General features: G+C 40.4%; 1 long non-coding RNA gene across 1 annotated transcript; it reads left to right on the top strand.

Moving 5' to 3' along the window:
- The first annotated feature begins 300 nt into the window (after positions 1–300).
- On the top strand, positions 301–3,900 carry LOC148149625 (uncharacterized). The gene is made up of 3 exons (XR_015757533.1): positions 301–2,314; positions 2,530–2,655; positions 3,779–3,900. It is a non-coding gene; the product is annotated as an uncharacterized LOC148149625 (long non-coding RNA).
- The last annotated feature ends 10,715 nt before the right edge of the window (positions 3,901–14,615 follow it).

A 14,615-nucleotide genomic window follows, 5' to 3' on the forward strand; every position in this document is an offset into this window, starting at 1 on the left:
GCTGCCTGAACTACTGTGCTCTTCCAGCATCAATGAAACTAATGTCTAGTGAATGGTGCTGAAATATTTCTGTACGAAAAGCAGTGGCTCAGATTTTACTGTTGTGGCCTTCAGGGAATGGGATGGTGGCTAGAATTGATAGCATGCAGGAAAGCCAGATGTAAGTGCAATGTGTCTGTCAGTGACTTTGTATCTCAGCCAATTCATCATAATTTTATGTCCAGGATTCTTAACTCATCAGCCACACTGGTTGTGATGCAGTCTGGGTTACAATCTCAACTCCATTATATACAGAGACATTCCACATTTAACAGCTGAAGAAGTTTGGGTTTAATAGAAGTGACATAACGGATTCCATGTGTGCAAATTGTTAGAATCAATCCTGAAAGATCAGGTAAACTGTCACCTAGAAGGGCATGGATTCAGAGATAGGCAGCATGGCTTTGTGCAGGGAAGGTCATGCCTTACAAATTTCATTGAAGTCTTTGAGAAAGTGACAAGGAGGATTGATGAAGGAACTGGGGTGGACATTGTCTACATAGATTTTAGTAAGGCATTTAACAAGGTACCACATGGCAGCCTGGTCAAAGAAGTAAAAGCCATTAGAAAGAGGGTAATGTGTCAAATTGGATTCAAGATTAGCTTAGTAACAGAAAACAAAGGATAATGGTTCATGGATAGACAGTTATTTCAAGTGGTGTGCTGTAGGGCTCAGTGTTGGGACCCCTGCTACTTGCTTTTGCATTAACAATTTGGTCTGGACACTGACATGTGCAATTGGGAAATTTGCAGACGACACAAAAATTGGCTGTGTAGTGGATAGTTCAGAGGCAAGCTATAAGCTACAAAGTAATATAGATGGGTTGGGGGAGTGGGCAGGAAAATGGCAGATGGAGCTCATCTCTGATAACAGTGTGGTAATGCATTTAGGGAGTTCAAACAGTAAAAGGAAATACACAATAAATGGGAATATATTGATAGGGGTAGATGAAATAAGAGATCTTGGCATGCAAATGCACAGGTCCCTAAAAGTAGCTGTACAGGTAGATAAGATTGTAAAGAAGGCATATGGAATGCTCTCTTTCGTTGGTAGAAGTATCGAATATATGTCCATATAAAGCAGGGATGTAATGATACAACTATATAAATAAACTGGGGAGGCCACAACTGGAGTATTGTTTGCAGTTCTGATCATCACATTACATAACTGCACCGGAGAGAGTGCAAAGAAGATTTACTAGAATGTTGCCAGGCTGTAAAATTGTAGCTATAAGAAGACATTAAAGAGATTGGGGTTGGTTTCCTTGGAACAAACAAGGCTGAGGAGTGACATGATCAAGGTATACAAAGTTATGAGATAGAGGCAGACATAGAGTCAACAGGAAGAACATATTTTCTTTGTGAGAGTTCAAAAACTAGGGGGTCATAGATTCAAAGTAAGTGGCAGAAGGAATTGAGGGGATGTGAGGAAAAACATTTTTACGCAGAAGGTGGTGGGTGTCTGGAATTCATTACTTGAGTTGGTGGTAGAGGCACAGACTCTAAACTCTTTTAAAAAGTACCTGGATCTGCACCCTTAATGCTGTAATCTGCAGGGCTTTGGGCTGTGTGCAGGAAGATGGGATTAGAAAAGGCATCTGGGATGTTTTGGGGGTGACATGGACAAGATGGGCTGACTGGCCCCCTTCTATGCTGAATCATTTCTATGACTCTGAAAGATGCATTTCTTTTCGTGACATCCTGGATTTGTTGATCAAAGCTAGGATGAGTTGGAAAGTAGTGCTCTCAGACTCTCAGAGGAAGAAACCTGCGACCGAGGTTAAGATGGTATGCTTGCAGGTTGTAGAGGAGATCAATAGCAGGAGCCACATGCCATGATCCTGTGTTTAAGCAGAATGTGCTTTTATGAGCTAAGCAGGAGTGGTGACTACAGAGGCATGGTCAACTGTACCCATCCACTCATTCTACTCAAGTTGATCACTGTTCACACCCTCTTATTTTGCAGATGACCTTTTTTTTTTAAGTGCTGGTCCTCACATTCCCACCTATCCATCTACCCCTTCCACACACCCTCATTGTTTGGAGATGTCGTGCCTCCACCTCATATTTAATTTCAACAAATGCATTCCAACCATCAGAAGAACTCATGCCACTACATTCAATCATATATCTCACTTTTTCCCCCTTCCTGGTCAAGGCAGCACTAAGCATCAAGGATTAGAAAGAACTGGAGGGGACCCTCCAAATATCTCACAAATGATAAGCGCAGCTGGATGAAGCAGTGGACAGCTGAAAGGTTCTGATGTTAGAGATGGTGAGTCAGGGAGCTCCTAGTTACAGTGACAATGAGATAAAAGCCAGCAATGTGCCATTTGACACTTTTAATCACATTGGCTTATTTTTAGTTTTAAGTGAATATGGGTCATACTTTGCAAGCAATTGCAAAATGACTACACTTTTGACTGTGCTGAAAAGTTCCTATTTATGTATTTCAATACCTGCAGTGATATTTTTAACTTCTTCCCACAGCATGGCCTACTGATGGGAAAAAGAATGAGAGGCTACAGTGAAGCATATTCTGGATGAAGCCTTGACCCCGATAACATTGTGAGCCAAAATTACATCCATTAAGGTCAATCTTCAGCTGAAAGATAAGTGAGTGTTTTATAACAATTTTAAACACTTCAAAAAAACTGGAAATTTTTAATAAATTTAAGATTCTATAAACATGTAAATATTTAAAAACAACTGACATAATTGAATAGGCCTTCCTAAATTTCAAAAATGTTATAATAATTGGTAAGTGCAGTGCAAAATCATTAAGAAGATCAGTAAAGAAGACAGCTTTTTTGGAAAAGCTTTTATTTACTTACTTACAGAAAGGAAGATAGCAGCATAAAAGGCAAAAGAGAGGAAGAGATATCATAAATACAGTGAGTAAAGCCTTAACACATTCTTAATGAGACAGAAATGTATTGTTAATGGTAAGTGTAGGGTTCCCAGAGAAGTTATATCTTGCTGTAGTAGGAGGATGCTGAGAATGAGACTGCAAACAGCACTGCTTCATGGTGGCCAATGTTGCAAGAAATTGAAAGATCCGATGTGATCTGCCAAGGTATAGAGTATTCTTCGAAATGTTTTTGTTTAAAATTGTAATTTAGAAATAAAAACATTATGAAGCAAAGATCGTATACGTTGACGACTGAGATGATCAAGGTTAGTTCATGACAAGTGGGCATAAGATTCAGTTGCCTTTGAGAACAGGGTTCAGCAAGTGCTTGTGATGATCTATCTGCAGCTCACAGATTGGAATGTAGCATTGTCTTCAAAACCACCCAAGTCTTACTCCAATCTACAAGGAAGAACAAAGTGATAGTTACTTTGTACATTTATTTTGACTAAGTTTGCTCATTACGTCTGGAGACATTCATTGACTGGAGTTGTGTTAACATTTTTGAAGGATCATAGAGAAGGAGTTCTGTTAATTATTGTAATCATAATATTTATAAATTACAGTTTGTGATCTACTTGAGGATGTTTACATATTGGTATGTCATTCTAAAATATTGAGAATAATTTTATTAACGTTACAATTTACAAAGTAGAAAAGCAACTAATTAGCACAAAGTTCTTGATATTAAAGTTCTTGCACAAAGCATCTGATGTTTGTTACTTTCAATAATAACCATCTTAGAAGTTATGCAATAATCTTTGCTGTGAAATATGTCACTTGCTTCACCTTCCACTTACACTATTCTTTTGTATAATTTTTCTGCAGGAAAAAGTCTTTGTCAATCTTATTGTCTGAGTGCTTCAGCCACAGCAGCTCTCTAGTTGCTCTGGAAGCAACAACGGGGGAATTCATGGGAGAATTAATTATTAAATAAAAACCTGATACTAGCTGTACTGTACAAGGAGATATTATTTCCAATGGTCAGAAGTTAGATCAATGAGGTAGCTTTTAAAGGAGGAATGTGAGTTAGTGAGGCTGTGAGATAACTCAGAGCTTGCACTCCACCAGTCCAACGGCTAAAGATTATTTCTACCTGCTTCAGGCAGGCAACAGATCAAGGATAGGGACATATGGATGAGGCACAGGTCGGGATAGTTTTATCTTTCTTTAGCCCTGTTCACCCAATTCCTGTCCTAAGTTATGTGTTATAGACACAGACATTACATGCTGAATTTTACCATAAATGAGATGTTGCTACTATTCTGTGTTGCATTCTCATGTTCTATAGCAGCTGAATTACTTTCAAATGAAAGCTAATGGAACAAATCAGCTGCAATTTAAGACTGTAGTTAGAATGGTTCACGCTGATCGATCAACAATTAAATTCTTACTCCTCTGATCATGGACCCAAATGATTGAGTGAACTTGTTAAAAGAGGTTAAATTCTTTGAACATTTCCAATTCAGCACACCATCTCTTGTATTGGTGCTAGTGTATGTATAAAAGGAGTTCTCTAGTGGAAGAAACAGAGAGAATCAGCTAATCAATTCCTGAAATTATTCTTTGCCAAAAGATTGAAAGAAATCTCCATGCTGAGAGCATTTGAAGAATCTGTAATACTGTTTACAAAGGAATAGATGACTGAGGCAACTCTTCATACCCTATTAACTGACAATGCTGAGACTGATACTGCAAAGGATTTATTGTGAGCATTGTAATGTAAGAATCTGATTTTTATCTTTTTAATTATTCTGGCTATTGAGGGAGTGCAACGTAGGTTCACGAGGTCAATTCCTGGAATGGTGGGACTACCTTATGTTGAAAGACTGGAGCGACTGGGCTTGTATTCCCTTGGGTTTAGAAGACTGAGAGGGGATCCGATTGAGACATATAAGATTATTAAAGGATTGGACACTCTGGAGACAGGAAACATGTTTCCGCTGATGGGTGAGTGCCGAACCAGAGGATACAGCTTAAAAATATGGGGTAGACCATTTAGGACAGAGATGAGGAGAAACTTCTTCACCCAGAGAGTGGTGGCTGTGTGGAATGCTCTGCCCCAGGAGGGCAGTGGAGGCCCAGTCTCTGGATTCATTTAAGAAAGAGTTGGATAGAGCTCTCAAGGATTGTGGAATCAAGGGTTATGGAGATAAGGCAGGAACAGGATACTGATTAAGGATGATCAGCCATGATCATATTGAATGGTGGTGCAGGCTCGAAGGGCAGAATGGCCTACTCCTGCACCTATTGTCTATTGTCTAATTAAAAGTTTGACTGCTGATAATTAGCATACAAAATGTAATTCATTACATAAATTCTCAATCATCAGTAAAGTGATGGAAAGTGTCAAAGGTGCTATTAAGCAGCACCTGCTCAGCAATAATCTGCTCAGAAATGCCCAGCTTGGCTTCTGCCAGGGCCATTCAGCTCCTGACCTCATTACAGCTTTGGTTCAAACATGGACAAAAAGTGTGAATTTCAGAGATAATGTGAAAGTGACAGCCCTTGACGTCAAGACCATTTTTGATCAAGGGTGGCAATAAGTCACCCTTTTAAAATTGGAGTCAATGGGAATCAGTGGCAATGCCCTCCATTGCTTGGAGTTATATCTGATACAAAGAAAGATGGTTGTTGGAGGTCAGCCATCTCAGCTCCAGGATATCTCTGCAGCAGTACCTCAGGGTAGTGTCCCGAATAAAACATTTTCAGCTGCTTTATCAATAACCTTTCTTCCATCATAAGGACAGAAAAATTCATTGTGCAATCATCAATGTTTAGCATGGTTTGCACATCTCAGATACTGAAATAGTCTATGCCCAAATGCAGTAAGACCTGGACAATATTGAAGATTGGGCTGATAAGCGACAAGTAACATTTGTGCCAACTAGTGCTAGGTAATGACCATATCCAACAAGAAACTTTAATTGTTATCACTTGACATTCAATTGTATTATCATCACTGAATCCCCAACTATCAACATCCTGGGAATTACCCTTGACCGGAACCTGAACTGGACTACAAGAGCTTGTCAGAGACTAGGAATCTTGCACTAAGTAACTCATTTCCAGACTCCCCAAGACCTGTCCTCCACCAAGACATAAGTTAGGATTGTGAAGGAATATTCCTCATCTGTCTGGATGACAGAAGCTTGACCAATCCAAGTCAAAGAAGCCTGCAGATTGACACCAGTTCCACCATCAGTCATTCTTACACCACCTGCAGGTTGACACCAGTTCCACAAACATTCACGCTCTACACCACCAGCAGTAGCAGCTATGTATACCATCTACGGAATGCACTGCAGAAATTCTCCAAGGCTCCTTAAACAGCACCTTTCAAATCTTTGATCACTTCCACCCAGAATTATAAGAGGATCAGATACATGCTTTCATCTAGAAGTATACAGGGAGCATATTCCTTTCCAAGTTCCCAAGTCACACACCATCCTGATTTGAAAATCAGGATCCTTCAGTATCATAGGATCAAATTCCTGTAACTCCCTTCATAACAACTTTATGAGTCTTTATAAACTGCAGCAGTTCCAGAAAGAAGCTCACCATCTTCACAGAGAAAAGTAGGGATGAGCAAGAAATGGTGCCCCTGCCAATAATGTTGACATCCCATGAATGAATAAAGAAGAATTGAACTAACCAAGTCAATACCATAGTTACATCACCAGGGTGAAAGGTGACTTTGACTGGAACCTGAATGATGAAGAATATTTGACATGAAGCCAGGAAATAATGGTTGGGTAGCTCTATTAATTAAGAATAGCATATAATCAGTATTGAGATATTTCCTTAATTTCAAAGAACAAAATATAGAATCAGTTTGGATGGAGGTAAGAAACAGCTAAGGTAGGGGACCACTTGTGACAGTAGTTTACAGACTCCCTAATAGCAGTTACACTGTAGAACAGAACATGCAAAAAGGAATAAGTGAGGTGTATAAGGATGATATAGTAATAATCAAAAGCAACTTTAATCTGCAGGTGGATTTGGAGGGCAGATCAGCAAAAGTATCCTGGAAAATGAGTTCACAGAATGACTTCAGAATAATTACTTACAGCAGTATGTTCTACAGCATGTGGCAGATTATTCTTAACCTGGTATTGTGTAATTAGGCAGATTTAATCAATAACCATATGGTAAGAGAGCCTCTGGGTGATTGGGAGTAGAACACGACAGAATTTCATGTTAGTCTTGAAAGAGAGACTTGTGGGTCCACGTTGAATGGTTTAAACCTAAATAAAGGTAATTGTGAGGATATGACTGCAGAGCTAGTTCAGGTTGACTGGGAAAATAAGCTAAAACAATGAACAGTAGAGATGGGGTGTCAGATGTTTGGGAAATATTTAATAACTCTTAACAAAGTTTAGTATTGTGGGAAAAAAAACAGTTCTTTGAGAAGGATGCACCATCCATGATTAAAAGGAATTTAAGGGTAGTATTACATTGAAAGAAACACTATATAAATCTACAAAGATTTGTGGTAGTTCAGAAGATTGGATCAACTTTAAGAACCAACAAAGAATGACTAAAAAGAAAAAGAGAGAGAGCACGGCATGAGAGAAAGTTGACTCGTCATATTAAAACATGTAGTGTGAGTTTCTGTAAGCATTTGAAAAGGAGTAAAATAACCAAAACTAGTATTAGTCCTCTGGAGAGCTGGTCTGGGGAATGGATTTTGGAAAACAATGTAATGATGATATTTTTAACAGATAGTTTGTATGTCTTAATGGTGTAAAACTTAGAAAAATTCCCAAATATTTTTGAAAATCAAGAAGTAATAGAGAAGGATGAACCCGAAGTCTGCCTTGGAGGATGGTCACCCGAAGGTCCGAGGTCGAATGTCCTGGACCACTGAAGTGTTCCCCAAGGCGGACTTCAGGACAGGCAGCAGCGAAAAGTGGCCGAGCAGAGGCTGATAGCTAAGTTCGATTTCCCATAGGGAGGGCCTCAACCGGGACCTTGGGTTCATGTCACACTACAGGTGACCACCATTGCACTACACACACACTCTCACACATGCACCCCGTCAATGACTTGACACTCACTACACACACACGCATACACTTTCTCACACTCACGACCCCCAACCCAGACAGACAGACACACACACACACAGACAAAGACCCACATGCACACATATATTTTGTAGGGAGAATTTGTACTTGCAGGGTTACATTGTACTTTGCTCAAAACTACATGCATTCATGTAGAACTCTTAGCTCAAAAACTGCATGAATTCATGTAAAACTCTGTTATCTCACTTTTTAGATTAGAATCAATCTAAACATCATGGAATAGACAGAGAACACAGGGGGGTAACACCTTCAACATATTGTCTAGCTATCACCATTGTTAACAGCTAACCTGAGAATGCAACTTTTTAAAAAAGGTTTTGTGATTTACACATGAAAGAAGTGAAACTATCATGGTATTCAAACTGATGCAAGACTTAACAGACAATCAATTTTTCAATGTATAATTTCAGTTACATCACACTGTAAATGTTTGCTATAAATTCTGTGTTAGGATTGAGTCCTCCACTATCACCTGATGAAGGAGCGATGCTCCGAAAGCTAGTGTGCTTCCAATTAAACCTGTTGGACTATAACCTGGTGTTGCGTGATTTTTAACTTTGTACACCCCAGTCCAACACCGCATCTCCAAATCATGACTACTCATGAATCATGCAATGTTAGTATGGAGATTCAGCAAGGGATTGTGAAAACAAACAGTGATTTCATTCATTGCAAGAAGAAGGGAATGCAAAAGTGGAGAGGTTTTACTGCAGCTGCATAAATTGTTGTGTACAATTTTGTTCTCTTTATTTGACAAAGCATATAATTAGTTTAAATGTATTTCAAAGAGCATTTACTTGATTCATTTCTGGGATGGAGGACTTAAGAATGGGTGAAGAAGTTAGATGAAGAGAGAATTTTTTTAAAACTTAGAAGGTCCTAGGGGATTGAATGTTATGGATAATGGGAGAATATTTCCTCTTATGAAGGAGACTAAAACCTGGGACATAGTTTAAAAATAAGGAATCTTCCTTTTAAAACAGAAATGAGGAAAAGTTCTTCTCGAGAATGATTAGAGTGTTAATTTTCCTTCCCAGGGTCTTTAAATTTGTTCAAGGCTGAGCTAGATAAATGTTTGATAGATGAAGGGATCAAGGATTAATGGATGCAGAGAAGAAACCACAACCAGATGATCTTAGTCAATAATCAAGCAGGCAGAAGAGGACAATTGGACTAATTCTACTCTCAAGCATTTATCCCTATGCACCACAGAGTACAGGCTGAGAACTTGCAACAATTGTTTTACTATTGGACTCTACAAAACCTCACTTCCACTTATAAGGCTAAAGGCAAGAGTGTGATCATATACTAACTGTTCATCTGGATGGATGCAGCTGCAACATCTTGTGAAAATCTTGACAATATCATGAATAGAGCAGTTTGCTCGATTGGCAATCTTTACAATTGACTCAAAATGTACCATCGGGGCACTGTTGTTACAGTATGTATGACTGAAAGATTGCATCAAAACTATAGTTTGGGAATAGATAATGATAAAACATAATGTTTTTGTACCGTTATTACAAAATGTAATGAAATATATTTATTATTTTTTGTGAATGGCACTTTACATTTTTTTGCAGCTTTCTTGTGTGTTTATTTCAGATCTTACCAATCTCTTCATTTCAGAATGTGTAATAGCAATTTTTGTTTTTGAACTTACGCAGATACCTTCTATATGCCTACCCCACATTTCAAAGATAAAAGTAATTAAATTGCTTAAAATATTTTTTCTTCCCACCCAGACACCACTATTTACACATTATCAAGTTGCGTGTCTAAGATGTTATTATATGACTTCACTCAAATTGAAGCTTCAATCTCACTCAATGTCTAATTTGTATAAAGCTTGACAATCTTAGCTAAGATCCAACTTACATAACATATTCTAGTCACTTCATTTTCATTTTAACCAGCTGTAGGATTTATAATATTTAAGGTTAAAACAATATTTACAGGTTAGTTAATAAGTTTACTGCAGTTATCAATGTTGGGCTATGTTATTGAACTGGATCAGTGGTGCTGGAAGAGCACAGCAGTTCAGGCAGCATCCGAGGAGCAGTAAAATCGACGTTTCGGGCAAAAGCCCTTCATCAGGAATACAGGCAGAGAGCCTGAAGGCTGGAGAGATAAATGAGAGGAGGGTGGGGGTGGGGGTGGGGGTGGGGAGAAAGTAGCATAGAGTACAATAGGTGAGTGGGGGAGGGGATGAAGGTGATAGGTCAAGGGAGGAGGGTGGAATGGATAGGTGGAAAAGAAGATAGGCAGGTCGGACAAGTCATGGGGACAGTGCTGAGCTGGAAGTTTGGAACTGGGGTGAGGTGGGGAAAGGGGAAATGAGGAAGCTGTTGAAGTCCACATTGATGCCCTGGGGTTGAAGTGTTCCGAGGCGGAAGATGAGGCGTTCTTCCTCCAGGCGTCTGGTGGTGAGGGAGTGGCGGTGAAGGAGGCCCAGGATCTGCTTGTCCTCAGCTGAGTGGGAGGGGGAGTTGAAATGTTGGGCCACAGGGCGGTGTGGTTGATTGGTGCGGGAGTCCCGGAGATGTTCCCTAAAGCGCTCTGCTAGGAGGCGTCCAGTCTCCCCAATGCAGAGGAGACCGCATCGGGAGCAACGGATACAATAAATGATATTGGTGGATGTGCAGGTAAAACTTTGATGGATGTGGAAGGCTCCTTTAGGGCCTTGGATGGAGGTGAGGGAGGAGGTGTGGGCGCAGGTTTTACAATTTCTGCGGTGGCAGGGCAAGGTGCCAGGATGGGAGGGTGGGTTGTAGGGGGGCATGGACCTGACCAGGTAGTCACGGAGGGAACGGTCTTTGCGGAAGGCGGAAAGAGGTGGGGAGGGAAATATATCCCTGGTGGTGGGGTCTATTTGGAAGTGGCGGAAATGTCGGTGGATGATTTGGTTTATGCGAAGGTTGGTAGGGTGGAAGGTGAGCACCAGGGCCGTTCTGTCCTTGTTACGGTTGGAGGGGTGGGGTCTGAGGGTGGAGGTGCGAGATGTGAACGAGATGCGTTGGAGGGCATCTTTAACCACGTGGGAAGGGAAATTGCAGTCTCTAAAGAAGGTAGCCATCTGGTGTGTTCTATGGTGGAACTGGTCCTCCTGGGAGCAGATATGGTGGAGGCGGAGGAATTGGGAATACAGGATGGCATTTTTGCAGCAGGTAGGGTGGGAAGAGGTGTAATCCAGGTAGCTGTGGGAGTCGGTGGGTTTGTAAAAAATGTCGGTGTCAAGTCGGTCGTCATTAATGGAGATGGAGAGGTCCAGGAAGGGGAGGGAGGTGTCAGAGATGGTCCAGGTAAATTTAAGGTCAGGGTGAAATGTGTTAGTGAAGTTGATGAATTGATCAACCTCCTCGCGGGAGCACGAGGTGGCACCAATGCAGTCATCAATGTAGCAGGGGAAAAGGTGGGGAGTGGTGCCGGTGTAATTACGGAAGATCGACTGTTCTACGTAGCCAACAAAGAGACAGGCATAGCTGGGGCCCATATGGGTGCCCATGACTACTCCTTTGGTCTGGAGGAAGTGGGAGGATTCAAAGGAGAAATTGTTAAGGGTGAGGACCAGTTCGGCCAAATGAATGAGAGTGTCGGTGGAAGGGTACTGTTGGGGACGTCGGGAGAGGACGAAACGGAGGGCTTGGAGGCCCTGGTCATGGTGGGTGGAGGTGTAGAGGGATTGGATATCTATGGTGAAGATGAGGCGTTGGGGGCCGGGGAACGGAAATCTTGGTGGAAGTGGAGGGCGTGGGTGTTGTCCTGAACATATGTTGGGAGTTCCTGGACTAGGGGGATAGGACAGTGTCGAGGTATGTACAAATGAGTTCAGTGGGGCAGGAGCATGCTGAGACAATGGGTCGGTCAGGGTGGTCAGGCTTGTGGATCTTGGGGAGAAGGTATAACCGGGCAGTGCGGGGTTTCCGGACTATGAGGTTGGAAGCTGTGGGTTGGAGATCTCCTGAGGTGATGAGGTTCTGTATGGTCTGGGAGATGATGGTTTGGTGATGGTGAGTAGAGTCATGGTCGAGGGGGCGGTAGGAAGAGGTATCCTTGAGTTGGCATTTGGCTTCAGCGGTGTAGAGGTCAGTGCGCCAGACTACCACTGCGCCCCCTTTATCTGCTGGCTTGATGGTGAGGTTGGGACCCTATGTTATTGAACTACAGTCCCAGCAGTGGTGACCATCCATTACATTGTGCTCTTGCATGCATATAATACTCAAGCTGTCATACTATGGTCGTCCCAACATCAGATAAAATGTAGACTCTCCACTGTCATGGTGGTAATGGTACAGATGTAGTCTGTAATTTTTTTTCCTTTAAAAAGTCTTGACAGTTAAAGTGGGTGTCAAAACTGTACATTGAAAGAGGAAAAAAGGTTGCATGAACATTAGGAGTTGTTATCCTGTTTGTAGATGACAAATATAGTTACCATCTCTTTTTGCCCCCTCTACCTCAGTCTCCTTAGTTCCTTCCACCCACTGACTCAGTTTTCCTAACACTTTTTAAACTGCTTGACCTGAACTTTGGAATAGTTTTGACTTGCGGCAGAAATGCCACTGGAGGTCAGCTATTACTGATTTTATAGTGATGGACATGAAGGTTTTCAATGTTTATTGTATGGTGAACTCTCTCATCCCTCAAAAAATTACAATTTGGAAGTAATTGTTGGTGATACGGACAAATGGACCTTAAACCTGTTTTTATGGTTCTCTTTTGTCTTTTAGCATAGCTCTAACAAAACTGTTTTAAAGGTTTAAATGCCTTTGTTAAAATCACACCGTGGAATTCCATATGAACATGTTAAAATTTCTCTTTCTCTCACACATTATATTTCCTGATTTAGACAGCAGTGATTACAAGTTATGGCTTTTAAAATGTGGACATTAAATAGGATTCAGTGAAAAGTTTTGAAACAAAAATGAAAGGAAACTAACTTAATACACAATAAATATCATAGGTCAGGTTTTATTCTAGGGATATTTTAGAATTGCTCAGATATCATTAAGGCTATTTCTAAGACCTCAAATCACCATGTAAATTTTCTAAACTGCAAATCACTTCACAAAATGTAACAACAGTCCTGTATAGTGAATGAAGTGGGGGGTGGGGCATTGTGCAGTAAACCCATTCCATCTGAAACAAAAAGCAAAATAGAGCTTGCTTCAAATTTCCAGCAGCTGCACTAAGTGTTAGAAAGAGTGAGGCATTCAGTTGGCATTAATGGAAAAGCAGAGAACTTAATGTTTCAGGTGTGGGCACTTTATCAGGAATATTAAATTTTCTGTCTACATTTCATTCCTGACATTCCTAGTTAATGCTTTTCACTAAAGAAACCCCAGAATTAAGGAAAACAAATTACACACAATGGAAAAGTGCTTTAAATCAGATTTGCAATCTGAAATCAGATTATGTGGATTTTAAAATGTAAAATACCACTGAAAGCCCATCGATGACTACTATTCTAGAAGAAAGAGTTATAATCTGATTGATTTGACTGATGCGTGAAGTTTAACATAATTACTTGATGATGTCAGTGAGGTTATCTGTGGGATTACATTAGAGGTCTGGAGTCAAACTTTCACAATTATTTCTCCTTGCACAAATGCTGGATCAGCAACAGAAGGTTTCTACAGCTTGAGGCCTGGATATAATAAGTGGAAGGAAAGTCAAATAAAGCAGAAAGGTGAGACAGTAAGATTGATGACCTGACAATCATTATCTGCAGAACCTGTTTTTAGAATGTCTTGAACAACCGGCAGTTTTTGGATTATAGCCCATCTCCATGGCTTTGTAACAAACCTGATAAATATATCTTCAACAATCTTAAGAAAAGAGAAACAAAAAAAGGACAGCAAGTCCATCAATCTGTTCCTTCTAAAGATCTTAAATAATGTAACCTTTCATGCAGTCAGTTCCCCAAGCAAAGGTCGCATCATTTTTGTTTTCTCCCTCCAGCAAAATTCAAAAAGATCTTTCACACACCTCTGTAAAACAACTCTCTTCAGATCAAAAGCAAAACACCATGTCTGCTTGAAATCTGACATAAAAGCAGAGGATGCTGGAAATACTCAATTTCTGACAGCAGCTGTGGAGAGAAAAAAAGGATTGAGTTAACATTTCAGGTCTGTGACCTTTCATTGAACAGAAAGAAAGTAGATATGTCATGGGCTTTGAGCAAGTGAAAGGCTGTAAGAATGGGAAGAACAACCAAATGGAATGCCTGAGGGAGTTTGGAGGATAGGGCAGTTTCTTCCTATAAATAGCATTTCACCTTCTTTTAGCAACACACAAAAGCTTTGACATGGAAAGACTTCACAAGCTTAAAAATGATATGGACTTCATCCAAACAATTTTTAGTACCAGTATATCATATGATGCAATGCCATAATACAACATATGCTCATGAAAATAATGCTTGAATTCAATAAGACCTAAATGTAGACATAGCTTAATTGAACATTGCTTCTGATGCAAACATCACCTAGCATGCAGACAGAACTATGTATACTATTACACAGTTGCATGCTTCAGCAGTGATTGTAAAATTGAGAGAAGCTAGCACTTTTGAATGC

Source organism: Chiloscyllium plagiosum, unplaced genomic scaffold (genome assembly GCF_037043375.1).
Source record: "Chiloscyllium plagiosum isolate Xiang-an unplaced genomic scaffold, Cpla_swu_hap1 HiC_scaffold_7, whole genome shotgun sequence".
NCBI classification, from domain to species: domain Eukaryota; kingdom Metazoa; phylum Chordata; class Chondrichthyes; order Orectolobiformes; family Hemiscylliidae; genus Chiloscyllium; species Chiloscyllium plagiosum.